The 20,437-nt window shown below is 41.5% G+C and overlaps 1 protein-coding gene across 2 annotated transcripts in view; it reads left to right on the top strand.

The window, feature by feature from the left end:
• The first annotated feature begins 4,239 nt into the window (after window positions 1–4,239).
• Window positions 4,240–20,437, top strand: part of LOC126161577 (lactosylceramide 4-alpha-galactosyltransferase-like) — a 150,410-nt gene continuing 134,212 nt past the window's right edge. Inside the window, exon 1 of one of the 2 annotated variants that reach the window (XM_049917518.1) lies at window positions 4,240–4,443. The gene's annotated coding sequence lies outside the window, so the exon portion shown is untranslated. Of the gene's footprint in view, window positions 4,444–6,457; window positions 6,539–20,437 lie in introns of those variants that run through there. The other variant, XM_049917519.1, reaches the window with a different exon arrangement.

The raw sequence follows: 20,437 nt of genomic DNA, 5'->3' as shown, positions 1-20,437 counted from the left end.
AAGAATTCAATAATATCCAGTGAAGTTATTAGCGAATGCGAATGTGAAATAATCTGGGTTAAGCTAAGTATCAAAGGTGGGTCAGATATGATAGTCGGATGCTTCTATAGACCACCTGCATCAGCAACCGTAGTAGTTGAGCGCCTCAGAGAGAACCTGCAGAACGTCGTGAAGAAGTTTCGTGATCATACTATTGTAATAGGGGGAGACTTCAATCTACCAGGTATAGAATGGGATAGTCACACAATCAGAACTGGAGCCAGGGACAGAGACTCTTGTGACATTATCCTGACTGCCTTGTCCGAGAATTACTTCGAGCAGATAGTTAGAGAACCAACTCGTGAAGCTAACGTTTTAGACCTCATAGCAACAAATAGACCGGAACTTTTCGACTCCGTGAATGTAGAAGAGGGTATCAGTGATCATAAGTCAGTGGTTGCATCAATGACTACAAGTGTAATAAGAAATGCCAAGAAAGGAAGGAAAATATATTTGCTTAACAAGAGTGATAGGGCACAAATCGCAGAATATTTGAGTGACCACCATCAAACGTTCATTTCTGAGGAAGAGGATGTGGAACAAAAATGGAAAAAATTCAGAAACATCGTCCAGTACGCCTTAGATAAGTTCGTACCGACTAAGGTCCAAAGCGAGGGGAAAGATCCACCGTGGTATAACAATCATGTACGAAAGGTACTACGGAAACAAAGAAAGCTTCATCATAGGTTTAAGAGTAGTCGAATCATAGCTGATAAGGAAAAGCTGAACGAAGCGAAAAAGAGCGTAAAGAGAGCAATGAGAGAAGCATTCAACGAATTCGAACATAAAACATTGGCAAACAATCTAAACAAGAACCCTAAAAAGTTTTGGTCATATGTAAAATCGGTAAGCGGATCTAAATCCCCTATTCAGTCACTCGTTGACCACGATGGCACCGAAACAGAGGACGACCGAAGAAAGGCAGAAATACTGAATTCAGTGTTCCGAAACTGTTTCACTGCGGAAAATCGTAACACGGTCACTGACTTCAGCCGTCGCACGGACGCCAAAATGGAAAATATTGAAATAAACGATATCGGAATTGAAAAACAACTGCTATCACTTAGTAGCGGAAAAGCATCCGGACCAGACGAGATACCCTTAAGATTCTACAGTGATTATGCTAAAGAACTTGCCCCCTTTCTATCAGCAATTTATCGTAGATCGCTGGAAGAACGTAAAGTACCTAGCGACTGGAAGAAAGCGCAGGTCGTTCCCATTTTCAAGAAGGGTCATAAATCAGATGCGAATAATTATAGGCCTATTTCGCTTACGTCAATCTGTTGTAGAATAATGGAACATGTTTTGTGTTCTCGTATTATGACGTTCTTAGATAATACAAATCTCCTTCATCATAACCAACATGGATTCCGCAAACAGAGATCATGTGAAACTCAGCTCGCCCTATTTGCCCAAGAAATTCACAGTGCCGTAGACACTGGCGAGCAGATTGATGCCGTATTCCTGGACTTCAGGAAGGCATTTGATACGGTTCCGCACTTACGTTTAGTGAAAAAAATACGAGCTTACGGAATATCGGACCAGGTTTGTGATTGGATTCAGGATTTCCTAGAAGAAAGAACACAACATGTCATTCTTAACGGTTCAAAATCTGCAGATGTAGAGGTAATTTCGGGAGTACCGCAAGGAAGCGTGATAGGACCTTTATTGTTTACAATATACATAAATGACTTAGTTGACAACATCGGTAGCTCCGTGAGGCTATTTGCAGATGACACGGTTGTCTACAAGAAAGTAGCAACATCAGAAGACTCGTACGTACTCCAGGAAGACCTGCAGAGGATTAATGCATGGTGCGACAGCTGGCAGCTTTCCCTAAACGTAGATAAATGTAATATAATGCGCATACATAGGGGCAGAAATCCATTCCAGTACGATTATGCCATAGGTGGTAAATCATTGGAAGCGGTAACGACCGTAAAATACTTAGGAGTTACTATCCGGAGCGATCTGAAGTGGAATGATCACATAAAACAAATAGTGGGAAAAGCAGGCGCCAGGATGAGATTCATAGGAAGAATTCTAAGAAAATGTGACACATCGACGAAAGAAGTAGCTTACAAAACGCTTGTTCGTCCGATTCTTGAGTATTGCTCATCAGTATGGGACCCTTACCAGGTTGGATTAATAGAAGAGATAGACATGATCCAGCGAAAAGCAGCGCGATTCGTCATGGGGACATTTAGTCAGCGCGAGAGCGTTACGGAGATGCTGAACAAGCTCCAGTGGCGGACACTTCAAGAAAGGCGTTACGCAATACGGAGAGGTTTATTATCGAAATTACGAGAGAGCACATTCCGGGAAGAGATCGGCAACATATTACTACCGCCCACATATATCTCGCGTAATGATCACAACGAAAAGATCCGAGAAATTAGAGCAAATACGGAGACTTACAAGCAGTCGTTCTTCCCACGCACAATTCGTGAATGGAACAGGGAAGGGGGGATCAGATAGTGGTACAATAAGTACCCTCCGCCACACACCGTAAGGTGGCTCGCGGAGTATAGATGTAGATGTAGAACACGGTTAGCGATTCATTACACAACACACACACTGCCTTATCATGTGTTTCAGTAAAGAAATATGTTTTTGTCCATTCTTCATTATACGCACGACATTCATTACTTATTTTAGGTTGTTTAGTAGGGTTCAGGTTTCTACTAAATTTGGATATTTATATACTATTGCACAGACAAAATGGAAGTAAACCAGATCAACCGGAGAAGCACTGCGCGTCGTACTATTCGTAATTCGCGCGATCGAAGTTAACACTCTGCGCGGTGGCTGGTGGGAGCGCTCCCATCAGCCATCACTCCGAGTGTCAACTTGGTTTGCGTTTCCGCGAATAGCATGCGTATTGACGTGGCCGACCCAGTGGAAATCTTCGGTCGCGCACGGGAAGGAACACTTCGTTCAAGGCGGATTTTTCTCGTCGTCTTGGCGTGCGGCATAAAAACCACTAGCGGGCCCCATGTGCCCACTCATGCTGTAAAGCAGTAGTTACACTTCCATTGCAACCAAAGAAACAAGCGATCATTTTCTTTGAATGTCTTGTGAAAAAACCACTGTTATTCATTTAGGTTCATCTTAGACCAGTCCAACAGTTGACTGCTGCTTGGTTTCTGGTTTGTACGAATAAATCCAAGTTTCGACTCTTGTTACGATGTTGTATATGGAATCTGCGTTTTCACTGTCGAAGTTAATTGAACGTTTTCTTATTCCAGTTGACATAAATCTACTTTTCCTTTTTTTAACTTCGGTCAAATTGTGTGAAATCCATCAGGAACAGATCTCGTACACAGCTGATGTTAGTGCAGAGTCAAATGTAGTGCAGTCTCCGTTATGCCTAAGGATGCCCGTCTCACACTGTATGTAAGCCCTATACCGATCCTCTTCAATAGTGTTACACAAAGCATCAATGATTTTTGGAACAAACGATTTTGGTCGACCGTCATAGAAGTCTTCGCTGAAGGAAACACGACGATATTCTGCAAACCAATTGTGAACTACCTTTTTTTAAAATGATTACTCCCCAAAAGTTGAACGAATCGATTCTAGGCATTGTTGTAGAGTTAGGACTTTACGAAAATCTTTAAAAACAATCATCCAACGAAAATTTTCATGTGACATTTTCATTTTCTCACAACACAGTTTCCTTTTACCCTCAGTGTGAATAAAATACTCGGTCACTTTCTGAACTGTCATTGTGTTAACAGTAACAAACGACAAATTTTAAAACAGAAGTGAAGTCAGATCCCAAAATCTCCATCTAGTTGTTTATAAAAATTGGGAAGGCAGCCCGTCCAGAAGTAGAAGGAGAGTACTCGGAAAAGTATACTTGCTGTTCGTATTTCCTCAAGAAAGGATCAGAGTGGTGAAAGTGGAGAGTTGGAATATTGTACTGCAAAGAACGTCCAACATGTTTCTTCCCACAGTGAGTAAAATATTTGTTGACTGCCACAAAATTGAGATTTATAGTTTCTTTCCACAACAATTACGAGCAATGAGGTTGGTGATGTTGCAGACTAAGTGAATAGGAAAGAACGGGATATCTTCAAAGCGGGAAGCAACATCTGCTCATATCACCGACGTCTGTTCCCGTGGGTTTATCGCTCTTCTGTTGATACAGTGCTCTGCGAGTTCCCCCTCTTTCAGTGCTGCACGCACCAAGCGCACGCAATATTGCTTTCCGTATGGTTCCCAAAAACAAGCAAGCTTATGCGTTGCATTTAACCCATTTAGTCTTCTTGCTGCAAAGAAGCTTCATGACACATTTCTGACAATGAGCCATTGTGAAGGTTTTTAATTGTGAAGTCATCTTTTCAGTAAGTTTAGAATAGCGTACTTCCCATGCACTATATTCGGAACATGCAGTTACAGGTATGTAAAAGCAGATTTGCCTTTTATTTGCAATTTATACTGCTTTAAGTCCTTTGAGATCAGCAAAACAGTTCTTTTGTTTACAGCGTTTTAAATTTTGTTACTTGGTTGCTTGCTGATTACAAGTGTAGTTGCATGAACAAATAGCTTTCGTTCCTGTGATTGTGTCTAGAAAGTTGTTGAATTCTAAAAATATAAACTTTTCTTTATTTTCATTCTGCCTGAAATGCTTAGTAAGTGATACACACGAAGAATATCAACCTCCTTAAGAACTCGATTCTTTGATCAAGTGTGTATAGATACATATGTCACGGCAGGTACTTAAATCGGTTCGAAATACTGATACGTCTAATGCTGTGCTTCCTTGTTTTCAACAGCTTTGTTATTTCCACTGTTATGTACAGTATTACGACGACCGATCCAGTCGGTCTTGTTCAGGTGCTGCGAACCGTCATGCGTTCTCGCTGCCTGGACTCCAATCAGACAGTGCAGTGTCGTTGGTTTGTTTGCAGCCGTGTTCGATTGCCGACACCCTCTACGGCCGTCAATGCTGTTTTGGTTTTCGGAGACCACAATGATATTCCATCAAACGTACATTGTCCCAGCGTTTTCCAGTTCTGGTGGATGATATAGCTGGTGAGATCGTAATAAATTGAGTGCCTAATCCCCAAAATTTGTTTAAATTAAAACCTCCTTCTCAGTTTATTAGGTTAACCGACACCTTTATTTTGATAGACTCCTTTATTACGTTGTCCCAGAAACCTGCCGTTGCACCATGCTAACGACCATGTCGTGTTTCATTTCATGATTATATTCTTGACAGCGCATGATGACAACTGATTTGCTTGGTTGTTTTAGAAATGTGCGCCGCTGATGTTCTTTGACCTTCTACTAGGCTGCTCTAACAGTATACCCCCACTTAAGACATGTCACATCCGCATGAAATGTGGTACGCACCCGGTTTTTGGAGACCTAAATCGCCATCATCGTTACAAAGAAGACTGTTTATATTGACTGCAGCGAAATACCCGTGGTTCGCATTTCCTTAGATGTCTACGGATCTTCCCTAAGGCTGGCCAAATTTCCAGACCGATTGGTAAACTCATTCGGAAACGCTTGCGCGCAAAATTTAAATTTCGCCTAGCGACAGCTTTTCGTAGCTAGTTGGAACAAGGCATCGTCCAGCGTCATGGTAAAACTCGAAATGTGGAATATTTTGCGCTCGTGATGATGACTTCATAGAAGAGTGGATAAATTCCTCTGTAAGAATCTATATAAATTCTGCTGACACCGATTGTGTTACATTCTGCTTACTCCGTTCGTCCACAAGATCGAGAAGACTGTAAATGGTGGAGTTGTGTTGCTTGGCTTTCGAAAAGCCTTTGATACGGCTCTGCATCGTCGCAAGGTTATGAATATCGAAACATTTTTGTGACTTAATCGAAACTTCTATCGAAAAGAGCAATAAACGTCGTTTGTAGTGGGTAGACAATGTCAGAGGCAAGTAGCAACTGGTTTGGTTCACTTAAAGAAGTCTGACAGGCCGTTACTCTTACTAACTGAAGAGAGAACTTATCACATAAGATAAAATCCGAATATGCTGTGGACAGAGTAAGGCAGTTCAATCTGTAGTATAAATCCATAATCTTTGTAACTGTTAAGATACAATGCATCTGGTGAAATTACTGTAAACCAGAATCTAGAAGAAATAGTGTCTACCAGTAACATTGATCAGTAGTGTCTACCAGTAACACTGATCAGCAAAATAGGATGACTAAACTCACCGTGAGTTACACAGCGCTGTCTGATTTTGAATCGCATTTTTTGCTTAATCACATATAGTTTTGTAATCATTCTTCAATTTGCGGTGCTGGATTTGAGCTGTTGAGACGGTGCGACACCCTCTACTATCTGTGTTGTCAAAGCGAACACCTATCGCTTACGTAGATAAAACTTATCTCGTTCACCCTCCTGTCTTAAATACTTCCATCTCACTGGCAGTTTCAGTTTGTCTGTTGAGCGTGATACATCCGACACTTTGTCCTTATGACTGATTTTGGTAGTGTTGCGAAATATGATGTCTTAAGAAAAGGTGGTGAGTACTTGCTACAACGTGCATGAGCGTTGTTTTGTTTAACCAGGCAACTATATGCATCCAAAAAATAGTATTATTATAGCTAGAGAGTATATTAATGACTGTACTATAATTTTCATTAATCAGATATGGGAGACAAGCTACGGAATATAGTTGCATATATGCATGATTTCCCCGCATTATCGTATAGAATAGCGTGTAGACGTGAAATGAGCGTCAATTCCATAAAATATATATATATATATAAGAACGGTGTAGACTGGGTACATACTAACAATTTCTTTTCATATATATATAATATCACGGAAGTGTTTAAATTATACAAACAACTGTTGCTACTTACGTGGTTTCTCTAGCATCCTGATCACAGCATTGTTCGATCAAGTCAGGAATATGTAATTTGTACTAACTGTGGTTTGGATGTAAATTCGATGATAAAGATAGAGTTGGGGTATCGTATCGTGTTCTACAGGGTTATGAAATTTGTTATAAACAAAGAAGAAAAGTTGTGTGTGATTTCCTTTCCAGTGGTTGAATGGGAGTGAAACGATAGTTACAACTGATGTTTTTGTTGTTTACATAAACTGATACTACAGAAAAGAAGTGAATAATAATGTATAATCTACCTTATAGTCACCCCCTTATAATAACAGATTGCCAGTCACGACGAGCTAATTCGCTGGGAAATGGAAAGTGCTGTACACATTGTAAGTGACATATTACAACGTCCTTTTGATCTTGACTGTGTCCACGAAATATATAGTAGTGAACCACAGCTACTTTCACCGTCGTGACCAAACTACCTTCTCAGAGATGTGTCCCTCTCAAAAGACAAACCAAAACTTGTAGCTTCCCAATATAATGTCAAACTTGCTCCGCAACACCACATCATAAAGCGCCTACGACAGCATAAACATTGCGTTGGGAGTAATTTGTGATTAATTTCCGCCAGTTGAGCGTTTGTCGTGTCGGTGAAAACGCAAAATGCAGAGCTTTTTTAGTAAATTCTCATGGTCAGACCCATGTATTATTTGCACGATAAATCTTAATGACGTGGAACGAGTCATTTTACTTACACATCACAATTAATTTGTAAATATGGCTACTTGCTGAACATTTAAAGTTGTTTGTCAGAAATTCTTATACAGAATAGGAGTTGTCAAGGAGAAACTTGTTCATTGTGTTTTCAAATTTTCCTTTTCTGTCTGTCAGGCATTTTATATCAGTGGGTAAGTGATCAGAAATTTTAGCTGCAGCATTGTGCACCAATTTTTCTACTAAAGATAACCTTAATGCGGAGTAATGAAGGTCACTTCTTCTGGTATTGCAATTACGTACATCACTGTTCCTTTTCAATCGCAGTGGATTATTTACTTCATTGGGGAATAATATACTTTGAAGCAGTACCCAAAATGCCTAACTCATGCAAGATGATCATGGGTGACACCACATATTGCCCTTACAGCACGCTTTTGCGCGATGAAGTTACTGCAGAACATTATTCCATATCACATTACTGCCATCTTACTGATTTGTCTCTCCCTAACATTTACGGTAACTCTAAGTGCAAATTTGGCTGATTTAAGTTGTTTTAGGAGCTCAAAAATGATTTTTTCCAGTTTAAGTTTTCATCAGTAGGGACGCATAAAATTTGTGATTTTCTCACCATGTGTTACGCTTATTATTGCTGAAGTGCCTCTAGACGTGCAGAACAGAATATGTTGTGATCTTTAAAACTGAGAGTCAGACCGTTTGCTGAAAACCATTCAACGACACTTTTAAGAAGACTGCTTACCATTTCTTCTGTTGCTGAATATATGGTTACTTGCAATACTAATGTCATCTGCAAAAAGGACTAAGCGTACTTGTTGAATATTATATATTATGTATATTTACATGTACGTGGAACAATTGTGGACATATGTTTGAGCCTTGGGGAACGCCATACGTGATTACTCCCTTCAGTTTCCTGGTTCCTGTTTAACAAAAATAACATAAACATCTGCAGAAGATAAAGCGAGACCCAATAAACGGGATGAACCAAATAAAGTTCTTCTTCCTCCAGTCTACATAAAGTTGAATTTAACTACATAATTCCTAAAAAGGAATACTAAGACATACAGACGCAACAGTATTCCAGCACCTCACGAGTATCTTTCTAACAATTTCCACTGCCAAGATACAAATGGGGCGAGATGCACGAGAGGTATTGCTTGGGAAAAAGTTCGAAGAAAATTTGGAGGACACAGAAGTATGAGCATTGGAAAGCTACAAGTGGGTCATTTGAACTTTCGGGGAAAACGAAGTCTTCTTGTCACGAAGAAGACATTGAGGAATTACTGGCTGCATACAGTGAAGTGGGCTGTTAAGATATCACTCGTTGCAACCACATTTGCACTACTTCCCAAACGATATTACGATCTTGAGTGAAGGAATGTCCACTTGGATATTGATTTCATAGAAAAGCGTTCCCAGGATTTTTTAACAAGTCCACAATGGCTGTCTACAGCTGAATTCTCTATCCTGACAACTCAACAATAGTGCATAAGCGGCGGGAATCTGCCAAACAGTTTGAGTTTTTAGATCTGTATACATATATAGATGAGTATTTGTCTTCAGTGTTTATGTTATGTTGTTATCTACATCGGTTGTATACACCGCAGGCCACTGTGCAGTTGATGGTGGAGGATACCCCTTACCAGTATTAGCGATTTCTGTCCTATTTCGTTCGCGTATAGAAAGAGGGAAAAATACCACGGCTATGTATCCTCTGTAATCTCTCTTATCTCAGTCGCATTTTCCACACGTGAGATAAACGATAGTGGCAGCGGAATGGTCACGCACTGTGCCTTGATTACAGATTCACTAAACTTACGCAACAAGGTATCGCGAGAATACATCGGTTTTCTTTCTTTCAAGGTCTCCAATTTGAGTTCCCCAAGCATTTTAGTTGCACTTTCGTGCGGAAAAGGGTACCCTTTTACGATCCTAGCAACTCGTGTGTAAATTTCATTAGATGTCTGTTGTTAATCTGATTGATAAGACTCCAAACGTTTGAACAACGCTCTAGAATTGTTCAGACTGACATCTAGTATGCGATTTCCTTTGCAGATACGCTGCGTCTTCCCAGAATCTTTCCGCCGAGTCTGAATTTTCTATTCGCTTCAATAATAGTGATTTTACATGATCACCCCTTTTCATATCGCTTCTTTACCTGCTTTTACCAAATGACGTACTCAGAACTGGGTACTACCAAATTCTGTTTCCTTTTTTATAGGCTTAGGATATAAAATGTAGACTGGCAATGGGAAGGAAAGCGTTTCTGAAGAAGAGAAATTTGTTAACATCGAGTATAGATTTAAGTGTCAGGAAGTCGTTTCTGAAAGTATTTGTATGGAGTGTAGCCATGTATGGAAGTGAAACATGGACGATAAATAGTTTAGACAAGAAGAGAATAGAAGCTTTCGAAATGTGGTGCTACAGAAGAATGCTGAAGATTAGATGGGTAGATCACATAACTAATGAGGAGGTATTGAATAGGATTGGGGAGAAGAGAAGTTTGTGGGCACAACTTGACTACAAGAAGGGATCAGTTGGTAGGACATGTTCTGAGGCATCAAGGGATCACCAATTTAGTATTGGAGGGCAGCGTGGAGGGTAAAAATCGTAGAGGGAGACCAAGAGAAGAATACACCAAGCAGATTCAGAAGGATGTAGGTTGCAGTAGGTACTGGGGGATGAAGAAGCTTGCACAGGATAGAGTAGCATGGAGAGCTGCATCAAGCCAGTCTCAGGACTGAAGACCACAACAACAATAACATCTTTTATTGATCCACAAAAGGGGTTGCTGAACAGCTCTGGGCTGGAGAGATAGCCAATGTGCACTCGGTATGTCTGCCAGGGGACCTCATCCGAGATGTGGAGGCGACCTTGCCTGCGGAGATAGAGAATGCAGGGTGCAAGTTGTGTCTCACGACGGCACCAACGATGACTATCGCATGGGTTATGAGGCAATCCTCAGTTCGTACAGGCGGCTGCTGGCCTCGTGCGCGGGGTGCAAGTAAAGCTCGCAATTTGCAGTTTGTTCCCAGATATGATCGGGGTCCTTTGGTTTGGAGCGAGTGGAGGGTCTCAACCAAAGGCTTCGTCGACTCTGTGGTGGTCTTGGCTGTAGATTTCTAGACTTGCGTTATCGTATGGGGATTTATAGGACTCTCCTTCACAGGTCATGGATGCACTACACAAGCCAAGCAGGTGCTCGGGTTGCAGAGTCTTGCAGAGTACTTGTGGAGTGCACATGAGTGTTTTTAAGGCTAGAGCAGTAGGTTGAGGTGCTCTGATGAACACACGCCAGTCGATATGCAGCAAGGGAAGTCAAACGGCGTTCAGAATAAAGACCCTTCGACTATCATAATTTTACCTTTAACTGTGTAAGTAATCGTAAAGTTCCCGAATTTACTGGCCTCCAGGAAAGTTCTCGCGCTCATATTATTCTTGGGACCGAGTCCTGGATGAAACCAGAAGTGGAAAGCTCGGAGATACTTAGCGACTCGTGGAACGTATATTGGGAAGACCGATTGGAGACCATAGGAGGGGGAATGTTCACCGCAATAGTGAGGCCAAAGTTGAGTGTGACAGTGAAGTTACCTGATCGCGTATAACAGATGTAGGTGAAACCAGGTTAATTGTTGTATGTTGTTATTAGTCACGTGGTTTTGCTGTGACAGTTCTACAGCCATTCAAAGAAAGTCTAGGATCAATAGCGCATAAATACTCAGATCATGCAATTCTAGTTGGAGGCGACTTTAACCTATCGAGTATACACTGGGATGTCTGTGGATTCATTGCGGGTGGTACAGACAGACAATCACTCGAAATACTTTTGAACACATTTTCTGAGAACTGTCTCGAGCAGCTAGCTCGGCAGCCCACGCGCACTGGAAATGTATTAGAACTTGTCGCTACAAATAGGCCGTACCTTATCGACAATGTCAGCATAGAAACGGGGATTAGCGATGTCGAGGTCTGTATAACAACCATGATTACGAAAGTTAATAAATCAGTCGAGAAGGTTAGAGTGTTTCCAGTGAGGCGTGAAGATAAGCAGTTATTAGTGTCACACTTAGGCAGTGAATTGGCATCACTTAGTCCCAGTGAGATGGATGTAGAGGAATTATGAATAAAGTTTGAGCAAAAATCATGATCTGGAGAGTTATAGGCCTAGTAAGTGGATAAAGGACGGAAAAGAACCACCATGGTTTAATAACGAAATTCGGAAGATGCTGAGGCTGTTGGACTCTCGATTCAAAAGGGAACGCACAAATAACAAGCGACGGTTATTAGATATTCGGGCGTCTGTGAAAAGATACGCGCGAAGCATACAACGGCTACCACCGCCACACCTTAGCAAAAGGTCTGGCAAGAGAACCCGAGGAAATTCTGGTCTTATGTAAAATCGCTAAACGGGTCTAAGGCTTCTATTCAGTCCCATGTTGAACAGTCTGGTGTGGCAGTTGAAGATACCAAAACAAAAGTCGCAGTTTTAAATTTCACATTCAAGAAATCGTTCACACAGGAGAATCGTACAAGCATACCATCATTTGACCATTGGACAGACTCCCGTATCGACGACATAGTAATAAGCATCCCTAACGTAGAGAAACAACTGAAAGGTTTGAAATTAAATAAATTACCAGGTCCAGATGGAACTCCAGTTCAATTTTACAAAGAGTACTCTACGGCATGAATCCCTCGCCCAGCACAAAGTCCCAAGCGACTGGAAAAAGGAGCAGGTAATTCCAATACAAGAAGGGTAAACGATCGGCCCAGCAAAATTACAGACCAATATCCATAACTTCTGTTAGCTGCAGAATCCTTGAACATATTCTCCGTTCGAATATAATAAATTTTCTTGATACTGGGAAGTTTATGTCCACGAATCAGCATGATTTTAGAAAGTGTCGCTCATGCGAAACTCATCCTGCTCTTTTCTCACATGATATACTGCGAACTATGAATGAAGGGCCACAGACATATTCCAAATTTCTAGGTTTCCGGAAAACATTTGACACCGTGCCCTACTGCAGGATGTTAACTAGGGTACGAGCATGTGGAATAAGTTCACAGGTATGTGAGTGGCTCGAAGACTTCTTAAATAATAGAATCCATTACGTAGGGGAAGTGTGACAGGACCGCTGTTATGTATTTAATGATTTGGCGGACAGGGTCGGCAGCAATCTGCGGCAATTTGCAGATGCCGTGGTCTACGGAAACGTATCGAAGTTGAGTGACTGAAGGAAGATACAAGACGACTTAGACAAAATATCCAGTTGGTGTGAAGAATGGCAGCTAGCGCTAAGTGTGGAAAAATACAAGTGAATGCGGATGAGTAGGAAGATCAAACCTGCAGTGTTCGGATACAATATTTCTTGTGTCCTGCTTGAAACCATGAAGTCGTTTAAATATCTGGGTAATTCGTTCCAAAGCAATATGAAATGGAACGAGCACGTGAGAACTGTTGTAGGGAAGGCGAATGGTCGACTTTAGCTTACTGAGAGAATTTTAGGAAAGAGTGGTTCGCCTGTAAAGGAGACTATATATAAGATGCTGGCGCGACCTGCTCTTGAATACTGCTCGAATGTTTGGGATCCGTAACAGGTCGGATTGAAGGAAGACATCGAAGCAATTCAGAGGCGGGCTGCTAGATTTGGTGCTGCTAGGTTTGGACAACATGTAAGTGTTACGGAGATGCTTCAGGAGCTCAAATGGGAATCTCTGGAGGGAAGGCGACGTTCTTTTTGAGAAACACTATTGAGAAAATTTAGAGAATCGGCGTTTGAAGCTGACTGCCGCCAACATACATTGCACGTAAGGACCACGAAGATATGCTACAAGAAAGTAGAGCTCATATGAAGGCATACAGACAGTCGTTTCCCCCTCACTCTGCTTGTGAGTCGAACAGGAAAGGAAATGATTAGTACTGGTACAGAGTACCCACCGCCACGCACAGTATGGTGGCTTGCGGAGTATTTATGTAGGTGTAGATGTAGAACATGAGTATCATCTCAAATAGGTATCCCACTTACACAATAGCTGGTTCTTACTTCAGTCTACCCTCAATATGATCGTAAAAATGTGTTTTTTCTTTTTTTTAAAGTCGGTGGTATGTGTAAAACATCGTCAGAAACTGTACTAAATGTTTTCTCCGAAAATTATTTTAAGCAATTAGTACAAGAGTAAACTCGACGTGAGACCTCTTAGCCGGCCGGAGTGGACGAGCGATTCTAGGCGCTTCAGTCTGGAACCGCAGGTTCGAATCCTGCCTTGGGCATGGATGTGTGTGATGTCCTTAGGTTAGTTAGGTTTAAGTAGTTCTAAGTTCTAGGGGACTGATGACCTCAGAAGTTAGGTCCCATAGTGCTCGGAGCCATTTCAACCATTGTTTTTTTTTTTTTTTTTTTTTTTTTTTTTTTGTGACCTCTTAGCAATATAATCCTGAGCGAGTAGGGGAGTGTCGTAGGACCGTTGCTGTTCACAATAAACGTAAATGACCTTGTGGACGACATCGGAAGTTCACTGAGGCTTTTTGCGGATGATGCTGTGGTATATCGAGAGGTTGTAACAATGGAAAATTGTACTGAAATGCAGGAGGATCTGCAGCGAATTGACGCATGTTGCAGGGAATGGCAATTGAATCTCATTGTAGGCAAGTGTAATGTGCAGCGAATAAATAGAAAGAAAAATCTCTTATCATTTAGCTACAATATAGCAGGTCAGCAACTGGAAGCAGTTAATTCCATAAATTATCTGGGAGTACGCATTAGGAGTGATTTAAAATGGAATGATCATATAAAGTTGATCGTCGGTAAAGCAGATGCCAGACTGAGATTCATTGGAAGAATCCTAAGGAAATGCAATCCGAAAACAAAGGAAGTAGGATACAGTACGCTTGTTCGCCCACTGCTTGAATACTGCTCAGCAGTGTGGGATCCGTACCAGATAGTGTTGATAGAAGAGATAGAGAAGATCCAACGGAGAGCAGCGCGCTTCGTTACAGGATCATTTAGTAATCGCGAAAGCGTTACGGAGATGATAGATAAACTCCAGTGGAAGACTCTGCAGGAGAGACGCTCATTAGCTCGGTACGGGCTTTTGTTGAAGTTTCGAGAACATACCTTCAACCGAGGAGTCAAGCAGTATATTGCTCCCTCCTACGTATATCTCGCGAAGAGACCATGAGGATAAAATCAGAGAGATTAGAGCCCACACAGAGGCATACCGACAATCCTTCTTTCCACGAACAATACGAGACTGGAATACAAGGGAGAATCGGTAGAGGTATTCCAGGTACCTTCCGCCAGACACCGTCAGGTAGCTTGCGGAGTATGGATGTAGATGTAGATAGATGTAGAATCCGAGGAAACGTCGACATCGAAACGAAGGGAATCAGGGAGGCTCTCAATGTTTTTCCGTCGAGGCAGCATTATACTTTATGCCTATTGAGGTACCTATGATACCTAAAGTTGACTACTGTATTTGATGGCTTTCAGGAGGACAGAGAACCATTCACATCTAAACTTATTTGCATCTGCATTAAAGGATAACAGAGAGTGGACCGGATGATCGATTGAGATGGAGCTGTAACGAGGTACAATTTAAGGGCTGACTGGTGCATTCTAGAGAAGGAGAGCTTGCTGCAGGTCAATTTTTCCAGTGTTTTGTCCGGTTGCATCAGTCGTGTGACTAGCCAGCTTTTTACTCGTGTACAGCCATGTGTTCTGTATGTGGTTTAAAGCACTGTCTACTTGCGATCGTTAACGGTAAACCTGTCGGTCATGTGAGGACTTCCATCTCATATGTGATGAGACTTGACACATTCCTCTAAACGAACTTTGATTTATGCGCTGTACTCAATCCTCTCTGTCAAATCTTGGGTGCAAAATCGAGACTTCAGCGTCATAATTAAGTTAGTGATACGAGCTTGTGAGGCGCTGCAATCCCCATGTACTCATTTTCCCGACAGATGTGCTGTTTACGGTGTTAGTGACGGAATGACTTGTAATTTTCACATGTCGGACACTGTTGCTATACGTTCATCTGTTTCCTTGTAGGGGGTATTTCCTGTTACTAACGATCATTTTATATGTATAGGCCTCATGCAGGCATCGCATAATTTCTAAACCGAGGTCAGATGTGAGCAGTGGACACTATACATCGCCGGAAAGCTGTATTTTGCTCATATCACGCAGAGCAAAAGTTTTACGGAAGTTCGATAACATAGTTTATCATAGAGAAACCGGGACGAAGGATGTATGTCATGCGCTTGAAATGTATTTCTCATAATGGAATATTAACAACGATACATTCTATGCGACTGTTAGGTCGGAAATAAAGGCGATCTAACATTATAGCCGGTTTTAAGTGCAGAACGTTGTAGCCTTTGACGGGCGTGTGTTTTTGTTCTCTCTTACCAATACCTTCCAGGTATCGATCCTAGACTCTATAACAAAACTTTAGAGTTGATAGATTGGTTGATTTACGTAAAATGCGTCGAACTCCATCTGTCTGGAGCTTCATCACGCATAAAAATCATTCGTTTCTTATGCTTCTTAACTGTCTGCTATTACATCACAGCACTTTGTTACTGTAAATCGATAAGGAGTGCTAAGCTCCTCGACATGGGTGCATCTCAAGATGGGTGAGGACTCAGAAAGCTCCATTCATTCACGAGATGTGGAGTGTAGCGGTCTTCTTCTGGTCGGTTGCAGATTAATTCACTAACGGTGCTGCAGGGTGGGTTGTAAATGACAGTGTGAGGAGGGTCTTTCACTCTCTAATTATACCCTAAGACAGCGAGAATGCTTGTGGCTCCCATACACAGAGAGATAGATCGTAAATTAAACACTATGCTCGAGGTGATAGAAATATGTGGAGCACTGTCTGGTATACTTTGATGAATTATGTGTTCAAGAATTAACACTGAATGGACATACTGCATAGTCATTTATCCATGTTTGCAATGATACTCGCAAAGTGGAGAAGGGGTGTTTTAGGTATAATTCTGAAATTGGGGTAACATGCTGTCACATCATTGGCCAGTGTTGAATTTACTGTAAAATTGCTAAAATTGTTCGTGCTGTCAACTGTAATGCTTATTATTAGAGTACATCGATGGTGTCATTTCCATCTGGTTACCACATAATGATTGACGTATAGCACTTGTTTGAATTGGGGAACGAGTTTTGGTGGATGGACAGCACCTTCTGGGGTAGATAGCACCAAAACATACATGTGTGCAATATGAGGGAACACGGAGCGATCAGCTATTCCATCAGTAATAGTGATGAGTCTAAATGTAGAGCTCTTGAATCACCTTGGGACTGTAGTTAGGAAACCTACGCCAAGGCCATAAAACACTTCCAATTTGCTTATGTTGTAACTGACTTTTATTTAAAATCAGCCGATGTGTGGCATGTTATGCTATCTGCTGTAAGAATATGATTTACACCGTGCAATGTCTAGTTTCCTGCGAAAGGCCATGGATCAGAACTTCTTAATGTCAGTTTAGAACCTGGCACAGGCCTCGAAGTTATGGCAGAAAAACGAAATGTTTGGCATTGTACAAAAGCGTGTTAGAAAACAGTGTTTGAAACGACTAAACAGGACCAGGGAGAGCGTCTCATGCGATTTAGTATAGTCCGTGGGATACGTTCATTCGCCTAGAATACAGGTGGTCAAACTTTAAAGTGGCCTCTGCAGTGCCTGTATATTTAATAAGATCGTGCCACACAGGTGGCAGTAGCAGCAACAGTTCGGTGAGGGACGGGGTATATTATTAGGAATGCATGGATGGCTGCACGCTGTGCTATCCTAGGGAGCATTGGGGAATCTCTTTCTCCACGCTGGACTGCACCGCAGTTATGCATCATTGTGGCAGCATTGGTGCCTAGGTGACTTCTATATCGGATGAAGTTAGTTGAGCTTTTATAGTTTGTAATTTGTCTCTGTTGGGGGGTAGAGAATAACGACGACAGCATGTCAGGCTGATTAATTTGAGTGGACGTGGATCTGCTTCGGACTGTAGTATCTGTATCTAGTTTGGAGATGTACCACATTGCACGCATTTCCACCAAATGGTCAAAACACAGTCCTGTTGCAGTAACTCAGGTCGTTCCGTTTCTACGTTGGTTGCAGAAGGTGGTGGATATGTCTTTCTTCGACTTCTGGTCAGTTCCAACTTAAATTGGAACGATCACATACGGAAAGCTGTAGAAATGGGAGCAGTTGCATGATGCGTAGCGGGTGACTAAAACCACGTTGGAATTGTACTGTCACAGCTAGGTTCGAGAAAGGTGACTCGTTTAGAAATATGAGAGTGCCAGAATATGATTTAGTAGTGGTTGTAATCATTAAAGGAATTGTTAATAGGATCTAATACAGGTATGTGCTTGAGTGGAAAGACCCGATTTCAAATCATGGACATCATTTCTAGCGGACAGCGTAACACTAGAGATCTGAGAAGCTAGTGTACATTTTTTTTCTTGTGACCTCAATCAGCACATCATCTACTACTACTGTTTGTGTTCCTTCTCAATCAGTCATCGTCTACAACTTAGTGGATATATCACAGAACTTCTGATATGGTATCGATACAGAATGTGCTACAAATACTGTAGAATTATCTAGCTGGGGCGGTCTTACGGAGTCGCAAAATCGCTTACATACCACGTTCCTTAGCCGAATCACTTTTAAAATGCGGTAATTTTATCACGAGGTTGCATTGTGGGATAAGTGTTGGTCTGATAATACACATTCCTATCATCACTGTCAAGGTATTTGTCCAGAAAGAAACTACCTCATTCAGAGGTAATGTCGTACCTCTATTCGTAAAGTGGGTATAGCTTTTAACATGGATACTTGTGTGCACCTGTAGAACCAAGATCGCTTGTGACAGCAACATCAGTAGTTGTTATGATAGTTTTTTTAACATCTGTCTGCTTACTTCTCAATTTCTGACACAGTGGTAGAACTCCCAAGAAAAACCTAAGAGACATGCCCACGCATCGTTGATTTTCGGTTAGTATTATTTGGCATCGAGTGGAATCACTTATTGGTCAAGTATTATACTTAGTAGTAGAGGGGGGGTGGGGGGTGCATGATATGTTCACATTTGGGCACCAGGCTTATGATGTATGTGTTTGTATTCCAACATGTGTGAAGGAGATGACTATGTCTACTCATAAGGAAGGTACAGATATTTTCATTTCCAGAGCCACAGCCTTCAGCAGGCTGTATTCCCGATACTTCGCTCATTGTCAAATGCCATTGAATTGAGACCGTGATCGCAACATTTAATTCTAAGTATAATGATAAAACATATATGTGACCAGTTTTCTAGAATGATTCCGTGTATGCATGGCCTGTGGCGGGAATGAATCACGTTTTCCATTAACGACAGCAGACGTCCAAATGCAGTGGCCTATTGGAGTGTAGGAATGTATCTGAGGTAACTTTGCCATCGTCTAGACGACCGCATAGCGAACTAACACTTAGTATGTGTTGGGCGCGTTTCCTGATAAAATGGAAATTAGAGAAGATTGTGAATGGATGTGTGTTTGTGCTGGACCGTTGTCTCCTCCCATGAAAATTGTTCAGTTGACTGCTTCTGCACATTTCGCGCCTCTGTATACTTGAGAAAAGATCGATTGTGGTATGTGCATCTAGCATGTGGAAGACACGTTTACCTGTTCTCTAGACATGGGAAAGACCTTAGTTGGCTTGTAAATTAAAGGGATGATTTGGTATCTGTTACATCACTGACATCAGTATTCGAAGGTGGACATATCAGTTTTCTCTATTTGTTTTAGTTACTCAGTGGTTTAGAGCAGGCTGCACCTCGCTGAAGTTTGAGGTTTGTAGAGAAATAATTTCCAGTGTATATCTCGGGAATTATATTGCGCTAGCGATCAGTAGGATGCTGTCAAGTAGTTGATGTCGAGAAGTACCGCGAAAATGGTATAATGTTATGGCGAACCATGCGAAAATATGTGTGTTCTTGTAATCCCAGAGCCTGGAGATGTGCGTAGAAAAGCGAGAAAGGAAGGAAGCAGGTTTGGAGCAGAAACAGTTAAGTGTTTGTGCTGAGGGGAAACGGTACTGAATTTGTAGAACAAATCTGAGAGCGACTTCGGTCTGCTGAGGGTGCTCTGATGTAAAATGGATGATTTTGTATGGCGGAGGATATGAAATGTATGTTTACTACATCGACACGGTACACAGTGATATATTGCTGGGTTGGAGATTTGTTTCATGCTCTAATATTCAAGCTACTGTCTTCAGTGGGAGAGCAGTGTAAAGTGTAGTTGAGTAAGAGTCTTTCCGTATTTGACGATATGTATGGCACTTTGTGAGGTTTAGCTGTTGGTGCAATATGGTGATCAGTGTAAATTAGTTTATTGTCGCTGAATGTCATGTCTGTAAAGAGAAAGAAAAGGCTGACGGTGCTTCCCTAGGACTGAGGAGCATTGTGAGATATAACCAGTGTGAGTGTAGGCATACAATAATTTTTTTGGGTGCTGTACAGATATAAAAGATAACTGCACTGTTTGTGTAAAATGTGCATATATTGTATTGTAGAGTTACTGTGGCTTACGTTATGTAAAATGTGTCTATATTGCATTGTAAAGTGACCGTGGATCATGTTGTGGCATGAGCAGAGAGGATGACTGTGTGTCCTATCATGAGGGACATATAGATTCAGCACATCGATAACCATGAGGGTATGAGAGAGATTTTTTATGTGGAAAATTATGTGGGCTATAGATATTCATTTCAGAAGCACAGTCATCAAGAGCAGACATCATTCAGCGTTAGACTGTAGCAGCAATTGTAACATTTAAT

The sequence above is a fragment of the Schistocerca cancellata genome, chromosome 2, assembly GCF_023864275.1.
Source record: "Schistocerca cancellata isolate TAMUIC-IGC-003103 chromosome 2, iqSchCanc2.1, whole genome shotgun sequence".
NCBI lineage: Eukaryota > Metazoa > Arthropoda > Insecta > Orthoptera > Acrididae > Schistocerca > Schistocerca cancellata.
The sequence above is the reverse complement of the archived record's forward strand: the minus strand, read 5'-3'. Positions and strand labels throughout refer to the sequence as shown.